The sequence below is a fragment of the Dipteris shenzhenensis genome, chromosome 32 (assembly GCF_047967505.1).
Source record: "Dipteris shenzhenensis isolate YYH24624 ecotype China chromosome 32, Dip_SZ_1.0, whole genome shotgun sequence".
Taxonomy (NCBI): domain Eukaryota; kingdom Viridiplantae; phylum Streptophyta; class Polypodiopsida; order Gleicheniales; family Dipteridaceae; genus Dipteris; species Dipteris shenzhenensis.
In genome coordinates, this window is record NC_141627.1 from 23,732,256 (window position 1) to 23,743,995 (window position 11,740).

Below are 11,740 nucleotides of genomic sequence, written 5' to 3' on the forward strand. Positions count from 1 at the left end.
CATCCACATAAGAGTGACCTACATTCACATCAAACATGGGCTGATCTACTTTCTCTTTTCCTTTTCGTGATACTTGCATACCACTATCTGCATTGCTTTGAGGAGATTCTCCTAATCTCAATGTGCCTGTCCATGGCGAAGTATGTGAACCACTGCTAGAGGACACTATAGGTCCACTACTATTTTGTGATTGTTGCTATGAATTCTCTAGAGCATTACCATTTTGTGCATCTACATCATCAATCACATTTACTGGTTTATATCAGCTTCTCATCTCATCAAAAACAACATCTCTACTCACTGTTAACTCGTTGTACATTAAAATGACCAATGCGTTTATGCAAGATATCAATATCTGCGACCAAAGTGATGTTGAAGTAATGCAGCTCTCCCAAGTCCTTCATCTCAAACTTCTGTTTCAACAGCATTTTCACATAAAGGATATCTTCATCACTATCACCTATGATGATTAATTCATCAACATAAATGATAGGTAGCATAATACCTTTCTCTATTTTTCTCACATAAAGTGAGAAATCTGCCTTGGAAATGTGAAAGCCAATAGTGACAAGATACTGTCCCATCTTGTCAGACCATGCTCTAGGTGCTTGCTTCAAGCCATACAAGGCTTTCTTCAACCTGCAAACAAACTCAGGATGAACAACATGAACATAACCTAGTGGCTGCTCCATATAGACCTCTTCTTGCAAATCACCATGCAAGAAGGCATTCTTTACATCCATCAGATGTAAATACCATCCCTTTGATGCAGCCATAGTAATGACTGCTCTTACGATTGCCATCCTTGCAACCGGACTTAATGTTTCTTCATAATCAATGCCATATGTCTGTGCATACCCCTTGACAACTAATCTTGCCTTGTATCTATTCACAGAACCATCTGCATTGTGCTTCACCTTATAAACCCACTTGTAGCCAATTACATTCTTGTCTTTAGGCAAAGGCACCAATTCCCATGTTGCATTTGCTTCCAAGGCATCCATTTCTTCATCCATGGCTTTCTCCCATTTTTCTTTTCCCATGGCTTGCTCAAAATAAGTGGGTTCTGGTTCATGTATCACTTTGACCACATAGGCATAGTGAATGGCTGTAAATCCATTATATTTCAGCCTATCCACAGGATACTTAACTCTGGTAGACTTGCACAAAATAGGCTCACTACCAGGTGCTCTCAAAACATCCCTTCTCTTCATTACTCGAGGTGTAACAACAGAAGGAATACCCAACTCATCATCAAGGCTCTGCTATTTTGAGCCACTGGATTCACCATCCACATAAGAGTGACCTGCATTCACATCAAACATGGGCTGATCTACTTTCTCTTTTCCTTTTCGTGATACTTGCATACCACTATCTGCATTGCTTTGAGGAGATTCTCCTGATCTCAATCTGCCTATCCATGGCGAAGTATGTGAACCACTGCTAGAGGACACTATAGGTCCACTAATATTTTGTGATTGTTACTATGAATTCTCTAGAGCATTACCATTTTGTGCATCTACATCATCAATCACATTTACTGGTTTATAACAGCTTCTCATCTCATAAAAAACAACATCTCTGCTCACTGTTAACTCGTTGTACATTAACATGTCCAATGCGTTTATGCCAAATATCAATATCTGCGACCAAAGTGATGTTGAAGTAACACAGCTCTTCCAAATCCTTCATCTCAAACTTCTGCTTCAACAGCATTTTCACATGAAGGATATCTTCATCACTATCACCTATGATGATTAAATCATCAACATAAATGACAACTAGCATAATACCTTTCTCTATTTTTCTCACATAAAGTAAGAAATCTGCCTTGGAAATCTGAAAGCCAATAGTGACAAGATACTGTGCTATCTTGTCAGACCATGCTCTGGGTGCTTGCTTCAAGCCATACAAGGTTTTCTTCAACCTGCAAACAAACTCAAGATGAACAGCATGAACATAACCTGGTGACTGCTCCATATAGACCTCTTCTTGCAAATCAATGGCTTGAGTAGCTAGCTCATCTGCCCTTTGATTTTCTTTTCTGTTTATCTGAACAAACTTGCAAAAATCAAACTGACTACATAGTGCCATAGCCTTTTGATTAATCTCCTTCAAATGAGGACTTCTTGTCTTGTAATGCCCTTGCATTTGCTTTATAATAAGCTAAGAATCTCCTCTTCTTCCAATTCTTTAACTTGACTTTGAAGACAACCCTCCAAACCAAGAATCAAAGCATTATACTCAGCTACATTGTTAGTTGTGATACTTGGAAGCTCTTGTCCTCTTGCCCATACTTCTTGACCTTCAGAATTCATCAAGACCATCCCCCTGGCTCCTTGTTGGCATGAAGGACTAAAAGCCCCATCAAAATACAAAACAAGAGTTGTTGGTGGTGTATCCCTTTCATCTTTAATGTTCTCCTTACATTTATTTTTTTCACCTAGATATCCCATCCTGTGAGCAAATCTGCCATAGTGGACCTAGTGGTATTTTTAGCGACAAAAGAGAAAGAGAACTCTTGAAGCTCTGACAACCATTTTGCAAATCCCCCCCCAAGATTAGGCTTGCGAACTAGATATGTTAATACAGACTGAGAGGTAAGGAAGAAAAATGGTCAAGGTAATAAAGAAGTAAAATTTTTTGACTGAAAACAGTAAAGAGAGAGCTTGCTGCTCCATTTCCTCATACCTTGTTTCCACCTCTGTAAGATGTCGGCTGGCATAATAGATGGGTTGCATTCTACCTGCCTCTCCTTTTTGTAGCAATACAGCACCAACTGAATGCAAGGATACACTTGGATTTACATAAAATTCTTGAGACCGATCAGGGGCTTTAAATATTGGGCCCTTACTTATGGCCTCCTTAAGTTGCTGAAAAGACTCTTGTTGCTCCACACCCCATTGGAAAGAAACTCCTTTTCTTGTCAACAAGTTCATGGGATGCACTAACTCATTGAAATCATCTCAAAAGCATTGATAATACTTGCTCTTTCCTAGAATTCTATGAACACCACTGACACTCTCAGGACTTGGCAATGCCATGATTGCTTGAACCTTGTCAAGATCCAATTGCAAGCCTTCTTCAGACACAATATGCCCCAATAAGACTACTTTTGTTTGAGACAAATGACACTTGCTAGGATTTAAACACCCTTTTGCTTCATCAATCCTAGCTAAAGCCATCTTTAACTTCTCCATGTGATCTATGCACCGAGAATAAATGCAAAAATCATCCAAAAACACTTTTATGAACTTTTCCAAGTAAGGCTCAAGCACTTGACTCATGAACCTTTGAAATGTAGTTGGTGCATTAGTCAACCCAAAAGGCATCACTCTGTAAGCAAAACCTCCCCAAGGTGTGATAAATGATGTTTTCTTTTGATCTTCCTCCCGAATACAAATTTGAAAGTACCCAAAATACCCATCACATACAAAATACATCTCATGCCCTACTACTTGGTCTAGTATTTCATCTTGGAATGGCAAAGTAAAATGATCCCTCTTAGTGCATGCATTCAAAGCACGAAAGTCCACACAAACCTGCCACTTGTTGTTTGCTTTCATTGGTGTGACAACTACAGGAGATATCCATTCTGAATCATCAACAAAAAAGATGAATCCTGCCTCAAGTAGTTGTGTTACCTCATTCTTTAGTGCCTAAGCTTGGATCACTCCCAATCGCCTTAAGCGTTACACAACTGGCTTGCTTTGTGGCTTCAACTCAATCTTGTGCTCCACAAGAGAGACTGGTCAAACCTGTGAATAGCTTGTTGCAAAGAGACATGGAAAATCATCTAACATATCCAAGTACTATAGCTTCTCACTACCTGATAGAGAATCACCAAGAATTGCATTGGCATCGTTTAGTGTGCTCCACATCCTCCACACAAAGTGTCTCTTCAGAATCTTCTTGTACCACCACCTTGTCCCTCCTGACTCATCCTGATTAGTACCAGAACAAAGACCAAAGGCCACTCCTTCCACCTCACCCTCTGAGCTGGTCTCCTCGGAGCTACACCCTGTCTCTTCTTCTTGTCTCTTCTTCTTCCTCAATTAAGTCAAAGCTCAAACTCTCTAATGTTGAAGATTCCTCCTTGACAAATTTCTTGTTGTGGCTTCTGATGTTGTAGCACACCTTCTTATCATTTCCCTGCAAAATGAATTCTCCAATATCTAGCTTTTGAATAGCCTTCACCTTGCATAGCCAATGCCTTTCCAAAATCAATGGATAGGCACGTGCATCTCACTTGGTAGGGATCACCTTAAAAGTAGTCGGCACAGAAATTCCACATACATCCACTTCTAGAGTTTTCACAACTCCCAAGTCTTTACCCTAGTGTTGTCAGCCAATTTGATGGGATAAGGAGAGGTAGTAGTAGAGTATTTTAAATTAGCATCTATCATGGTCTTCTCACTCATGACATTAATCGATGCACCTCCATCAATGTACACATTAGAAATCACTTGACCATCAATGATCACATCAACCACACGTTCATCATCACCAACATCTATATCTACCTTTTGAACAACAGCAATGGCACTTTTCTTCTTTTTCTTCTTGGACACTCTTGTGCTTACTAGCTTTCCCTATTCCTTCCGTAGTTTTGGAGACAAAGCAAGTAATTGACCAAAGATGATATGAGCTTCCTTTTCTTTAAGGTCAAACAACAAGTCATCACTTCCAATGCCTTGTCCTAAAGGAAAGTCTGATTGGCTAATTCTCCTTCTAAATGCCTTCTTTTTCTTACTATGGTGTTCCTCTTCCTGATGTTCCTCATCTACTTCTTCCTTTTGCTTTACCACGCCCCCGTTTAGCCATCATTACCTCTCTTTCCTCATCCCCTGAAGAAGCTTCTAACAAGGATACTTGTTTTTCTTCCTTCTTTCTCAATCTAGGACACCGAAGGCAAAAGTAACCTTTTTCATTACATTCATAGCAAGTGACCCCACTCTTATCTTGAGGCCTATCCTCACTCTTTCATGATCTAGGTTGTGGTGCATTAACCAAATGCAATTTCAAATCAGCAAACTCTGCCATGGATTGGGAGATATTATGATCTAACTCAAAGGACTTTGGTACCTGAGGAGTGCCCATTACCTCCACCTTAGAAGTTGAAGCTATTGAAGACACAAAAGAGAATTCAATCTTTAGAGAATCTTCTTTCTTGGTCTCAATGCGAAGTGCTTCCATGTATGTTGTTGGATCTTTACTCATTTCCTTTGAGCAAAGACGAGGCTCTAAAGCCATAACAAATTTGCTCATCTTTAAGTGCTCCATCCTATGAGACTTTGAGGGGCCGATGATGCAGATACCACAGTTCGCAAAGCTTCCCTTTCATACTTTCTCCATAAAGTTTCATATCAGATTGCCAACATAGAGACCATCTCACCCTCACCTTGAAAGAACCAGTCCAATTGCAACATCAAACAATTTGGTGACTCCACTGCACCAAATCTCTGCTTCATTGCAGCCACCACTTGGTCCCATTCCTCCTTGGTAGAGTCCAGCAAGGCCTCATGCCAACTTAAGGCTACACCTTCAAGAAAATCAGGCAAAATCTCCACCGGATCCTTCATGTACCATACAAAAAGCCGGCATCCTTGAACAAAATCCTGAAGATAAGGCTCTGAGTCTTCTCCTTAGGTCCCTTGAAACACTAGAATCTTCACCAATGTGAAACACAAAAGGGAAACATCAAGATCCAAATAATATCCCAAACAAGATCCCACAAAGCCTTAGTATGCCAAGACCAACTTATTATGCATAACTACTTGTTAAAAACCCTCCACAATGTGATCCTCAACAAAATCTTCAAAAATAAGTGACCAACCAGCACCATGAAAACATTGTGTATGCATGCATTCAAGAATCACCCTTGTCACAATTGGAAGTGCACATAACAGCTTCAAGATATTGTACTCTTCATCATTTGCATAGCAAAAGAAGTTGAAAGCATTGAGAATCACCATTCCATTGTTATAGTCAAAAACTACCCAAAGACTCAACCATTCTTCACACCAAGTTGCCTGTGCATGAAACAATCCCCAATCTATCATTGTGCCTACTTCCAGCATTGTCAATTCACCAACATATTCAAGAGCACAAACATAATGGATATGATCATGATAACCGTGCGAATAGCTTGAGCATCACCTTCACAATCTTCTAGTTCTCTTAAACAGGCTGCAATCTCTTCTAATGGAGTTCTTCTAGGCATCTTCTTTATCACATCAGGAAACACATGCCTATACTAGGCATAACATGTAATCAAGTATACCCAAGACCGTTTAGTAAGGTGGGATGAATCCAATACCAAATGTACCCGGCATCTCTGCCAAAAGATGTGACATGAGTTGGGGGTAATAAACTTCACGTACCTCTTTAATTCCTATTGCTTTTGAATTGAGTGACAAAGATATTTATCATTGAGAAAAGGACATTAAAAAGAATCTTTTATGCCAAGATACCACACCATACTTTCCTTCCTTTGATGAGAATGAAGATGGTAACATCCCAAGTGATGTATTCAAGCATAGGGAGAAGGAAAGGATTAGGAGAGGCCATAATCTCAGCAAGCTAGTCTATGTCAAAGAGAAGAGCGGTATGTTGTTGAAAGAAGATCCTGCAGCTCAACATGATATGGACTGATATATGTCAAGGAGTTTGAAGGGGCTGATTGGGTCGGATGGGTAGGTTTTGAGGAAACATTGCACCCCCTTCATACATACCTTTACAATTAGCTCAAAACACTTTGCAAACTATCATTAAACATAGAGGCCTATAACTTTCAATAGAGACATGTTATTAAAGATTCAAACACATACAAAGATGCGCACCTTGAGATGGGCTTCGCACTGATATATGTTTTGTAAGAAACAAAGTCATAGGGTACTGTTTCTCACTTGGATCTGGAGTTGTGTCATGGGTCAACAAGAAGCAACCCACAGTTGCTCTTTCTTCTACCGAGGCTGAGTACAAATCTGCATGCTTTGCTTCTTGCAAGGCAGTGTGGTTGAGGAGGATTTTGGGGGACATGGGTGTAGTGCAGAACAAGCCTATGCAATTATCATGTGACAATCAGAGAGTTGCATGGCGATTGCAAAGAACCCGGTGTTCCACGCTCGCACAAAACACATTGAGATTCAATATCACTTTGTACGCGAGCTGATCATGGATGGAGAGGTCGACTTGGTGTACTATCCGACTACAGAGAATGCTGCAGACATCTTCACGAAGGCTCTTGGAAGAGACTTGCTAGAGAGGCATCTTCATCGACTTGGCATTGGGCCGAAAAGTAAGATCACTTGCGGGTGGACATTGAGGGGGGGTGTTAGATATCAATGCTCCACTCTCATGTAACTACGCGGGAACTAGCTAACTCTACTTGTAAGCCCCCCATATGAGGAGAAGGCATTTGAGTAGCTCGGTTATCCAGTAGATCCTGGTTTGGATACTAGATGGGGGCCATGTGTGGCTTGATGGCTGGACGGCTTCACATAGAGTTGGCACACCGCAACTAGGCTACATGCAAGTGCGGGAAGGCATCCCTTGACTGACCGCACTGAGGGTAGATGGAGCATTTCCCGAGGCAGCCCACTCTTGGGTTGCAGGGCCCGTTTGGAGCCTCAGATGATCCCGAATGGCTTGGGCTGAACGGAAACCATAGATAAGTTGCTCTGTTTTGCACACCGGTTCTATCGTATGGTCGGTGGCCTATTTCGAGACCGACCCCCAGTCGACCGTTTTGGGCAGACTGGGTCGGTCACCCAATTGAGCCTAACCAACTACGACTGATGGCTATATAAGAGCAAGCCCATGAAGCCCATTTCATCACTAGCTACAGCAACCTTGATTCCTTAGCATCCAGCCTCCGTCTTCTACTGTTTTTGACACACCATCGAAGCTTCTTTCACAGGAGCGCACGGTTGGGAGGCAGTGCCATCTATTGTATCAGTTCTACAGTAATCAAATTTTTGATTCTCCATACTATCTTGTTTTCTCTCTTGCATACGAGATCCTATTATCTGTTGAGCACAGACATTGTATTATTTTCTTATAGTTGTGAGATCTAAGAATTTGTCACACAGCTGATGCAGTGTGTGCTTGCTATTCGTATGAGTGTGTGGCAGTGTGTGCAACACTTATGGGATGAGCGTGTAACAATGTATGCACCACTTACACGATAAGTGATAGTATGTGTAGCAATGTGTGCACCATCCATATGCATGGCTAAACATATGGATACGGTCGTATGAGTGTGTAGCAGTGTGTGCATCTTATGCAATGACGGTATGTGTAGTAGTATGTGCACCACCCATATGATTTTATGCATGTGTAGCAGTGTGTGCACCACGTGATGGTATGTGTCGCATGTGTGTACCATCCATCTATGATATGTTGATTTTGCATCGTTTAAATACTGAATGATTGAATAATATGGGTGATTGATTCCAAGGTTTCCTATGCTTGAAATATTTACATTATTTATGGATGTTGTGAATTCAGGGGAACAGTAACTAATCGAGCGATGGCTATTGGCAGCAAGCATGATTCGCCATATTTACATAACTAAGACATTCTTAAATGACAGTATTCTCACAATTCAACTCTAATTCCATCTTGTAAAATATACAATGCCATACAGGCTATTTCTCCAATGGTTTGCCAACTTTTCTTGGAATCCTTCTTGTGACTTTAATTGGAGACCTTTTTTTCTTGAGTTGAGGAGCAACTAAACTCTTCTCATCTTGTGCAATAGTTGTTGTTGTTGCAATTTGCTCTTCATTTGTTTTGTCATCGGGAAGGGACCCCAAAGAAGGCTCTCAATTACATATGACCTTATGCTTCCATAACCCTCCAAGGCAAGGAGATTCTTTACACCACAAGATAGTGCCTAGGTAGTATATGCCAAAGAGTAACTAGCTCCTGAGCCTTGCTTTCTAGCATAACACCCAAATATAATTAAAGCAGAGTGCTTCTCTATGAGAATGATCTTATCTATTTGCCATGATATAGGATGAACACCCAAAACTTTCAACAAACACTTGAAAAAATAAGTCATAGCAGCTCCATTATTACTAAGAATTTACTGAAAAATTATTATATTTGTAGGAGATATGTCTTTAGTATAATGCGAAAGGCTTAGTTTACCAAGCCTAGGAATTCTACTTCCAACTTCCCTCAAGAGGAATGTGTCATCTTCAACGAACAACTGTCATATGCGAAACACACTCATATTAAAAAGAAGACCATTAAATTGCATATCTAAACTCCAAATTCAAGAAAGGTAGGTGCTTTACCTCTATATTCCAAGGACGTCATCTTGATGTTCCAGGGAAGGGTGATTTTCAAATTGAATGGTATATAGTAAGGTGACCTAAAGATGAGAGATCTCAACAATGGAAGTGGAATGGAAGAAGGTGAGAGAGAGAGAGAGGGAGAGCCAGAATAGAGAGTCACACAAGTTTTGGTGGGTGCAGAACACCCTAATCTTCTATGTCATCCATATATATATGTGTTTGAGTATTGTACATAACCGCGGTTAAGGTATAGTGGCTTGTAAACCCCACAACCTCCCACATAAAGGCCAATGTGCCTTTAAGGGAGAACAACCAATGAGCATACTATCCAATGTCCATCAATACATGACAATACTCAAACCGCTGATGACTAGGTAGACTCTTTGTCAACATACTGCAGGGCTATCATCTGTATGAACCTTGACAAGCTCTATGCGCTTGTCCTCAACTATGCAATCAGAGATGAGTTCACTCATAAAGAATAAGACTTGGGACTTGGTTTCTTTGCCACATGGAAAGAAAGCATTGCCATGTAAATGGGTCTACAAGATGAAGGTCACAGGTGATGATGTGCCTAAGTACAAGGCCCGTTTGGTTGCTAAAGGGTTCAAGCAAGAGGGGTAAGGACTTTGATGAGATATTTTCTCCAGTTGTGAAGATGACCACACTTAGATGTGTACTTGGACTTGTGGTAACAGAGGATATGAAGCTTATGTAGATGGATGTCAAGACAGCTTTCTTGCATGGAGATTTCAATGAGGAAATTTACATGGTATAGCCAGAAGGCTTTGAAGAAAAGGGCAAAGAGCATTTGGTTTGCAAGCTGAAAAAGAGTCTCTATGGTCTTAAGCAAGGACCTAGAGAATGGTATCAGAAGTTTGATGCCTTCATTTGGTCCTAGGGTTTCAAAAAAAGTGAGATTGATCATTGCCTCTACACTAAAAGAGCTAAGGATAATAGCCTAATACTCATGGTGCTTTATGTGGATGACATGCTATTGGCTAGCAAGAACACTTATGAGCTTGATGCAGGTCATATTCTTGGTATGCGTATCGCGCATGTCCGGAGTAGGAAACTCCTTTGGCTTTCATAAAAGGTGTATGTTACAAAAGTGTTGTAACATTTCAATGTGGAGGAGGGGAAGGTAGTAAGTACTCCATTGCCTCCATATGTGAAACTGAGTCAGGTAGATAGTCCCAAATCAGATGAGGAGAGGGCCATGATGGCCAAGGTTCCTTATGGCATTAGTGGGTTGGGAGTCTTATGTATGCTATGATAGCTACTAGACCGGACATTGCATTTATAGTGGGAGTTGTTAGTTGGTATATGGCTAATCCAAGAAAGAGGCAGTGGGAGGCAGTTAAGTGCGTCACGAGGGACATGAAGGGTACCAAGGAGGTGTGTATCTGCTTTGGTAGAGGAGAGATGTGTGTATTTGTGTACACAGATTTAGACTATGCAGGGCATGTGGATAGCATGAGATCCACTTCTGGTTATGTGTTCACCTTTGTAGGTGGTGCAATGTCATGGATGTCTCGTGCATAGAAGTGTGTTGCTTTGTCTACCATAGAGGCCGAGTATGTTGCAGCCACAGAGGGTTTCAAGGAGGCTATATGGCTTGATCGGCTAGTGGGAGATTTGGGGATTCAAACAGGTGTACCAACATTGCATAGTGATTCCATGAGTGCTATTCAGCTAGCACAGAATTCGGTCTTTCGTGCAAAGACCAAACACATTGAGGTCAGGTTCTTGTGCTGATCCTCACGCATCATAGCCTCTCTGTAACAAGAAGGCTCCCTGTCCTTTCCTCAGAATGGCAAAAAGATAAGCATTGAGTAGAGCAAGAACATGGTTGAAACTTGGTTTTAGAATTTAGAGCTCCTAATCAAACAGACTATTTCAGAAGTACACACTCATCATGGGCTCAAAGGCACCTCAGTGCCTAGCTATGGGCTTATACCTACATCTCTCAATAATTGCCTTCAAAGAGATCAGGGTCATTGTTTGCTTGGGTGTAGCCATTTTTGGTGAGGTTCAGGGACTTTTTTGTATATAGGTATCTTGCATGACCCATAACTTATGCATTGCTCAACAAAATTCGGCAAACTTTGTCTTCAAGTTGTAGTACAATTCCAAATTAAACATGAGAGCAAAAAATTATGGAATAAGGATTTGGAATGAGGCTGTTAAAGAATTACAAGTGCTATGTGGCAGTTGAAGCATGCGTCCTGAAGACTATAGGATATAGCAATTTATTCAAAAACATCAAAATTTTGTTCTATACATACATGAAGCCAAGTAATCATTCTAAAGTACACTATCTGAGCTTCTCCTCAACCCAAGGACACACCTAAATGAAATCATTATGCATGAGTTAACGGGCCTCCAATGTTGTGCTAAAGTGATGCATACCCATTTGAGGGCACACTTTATAA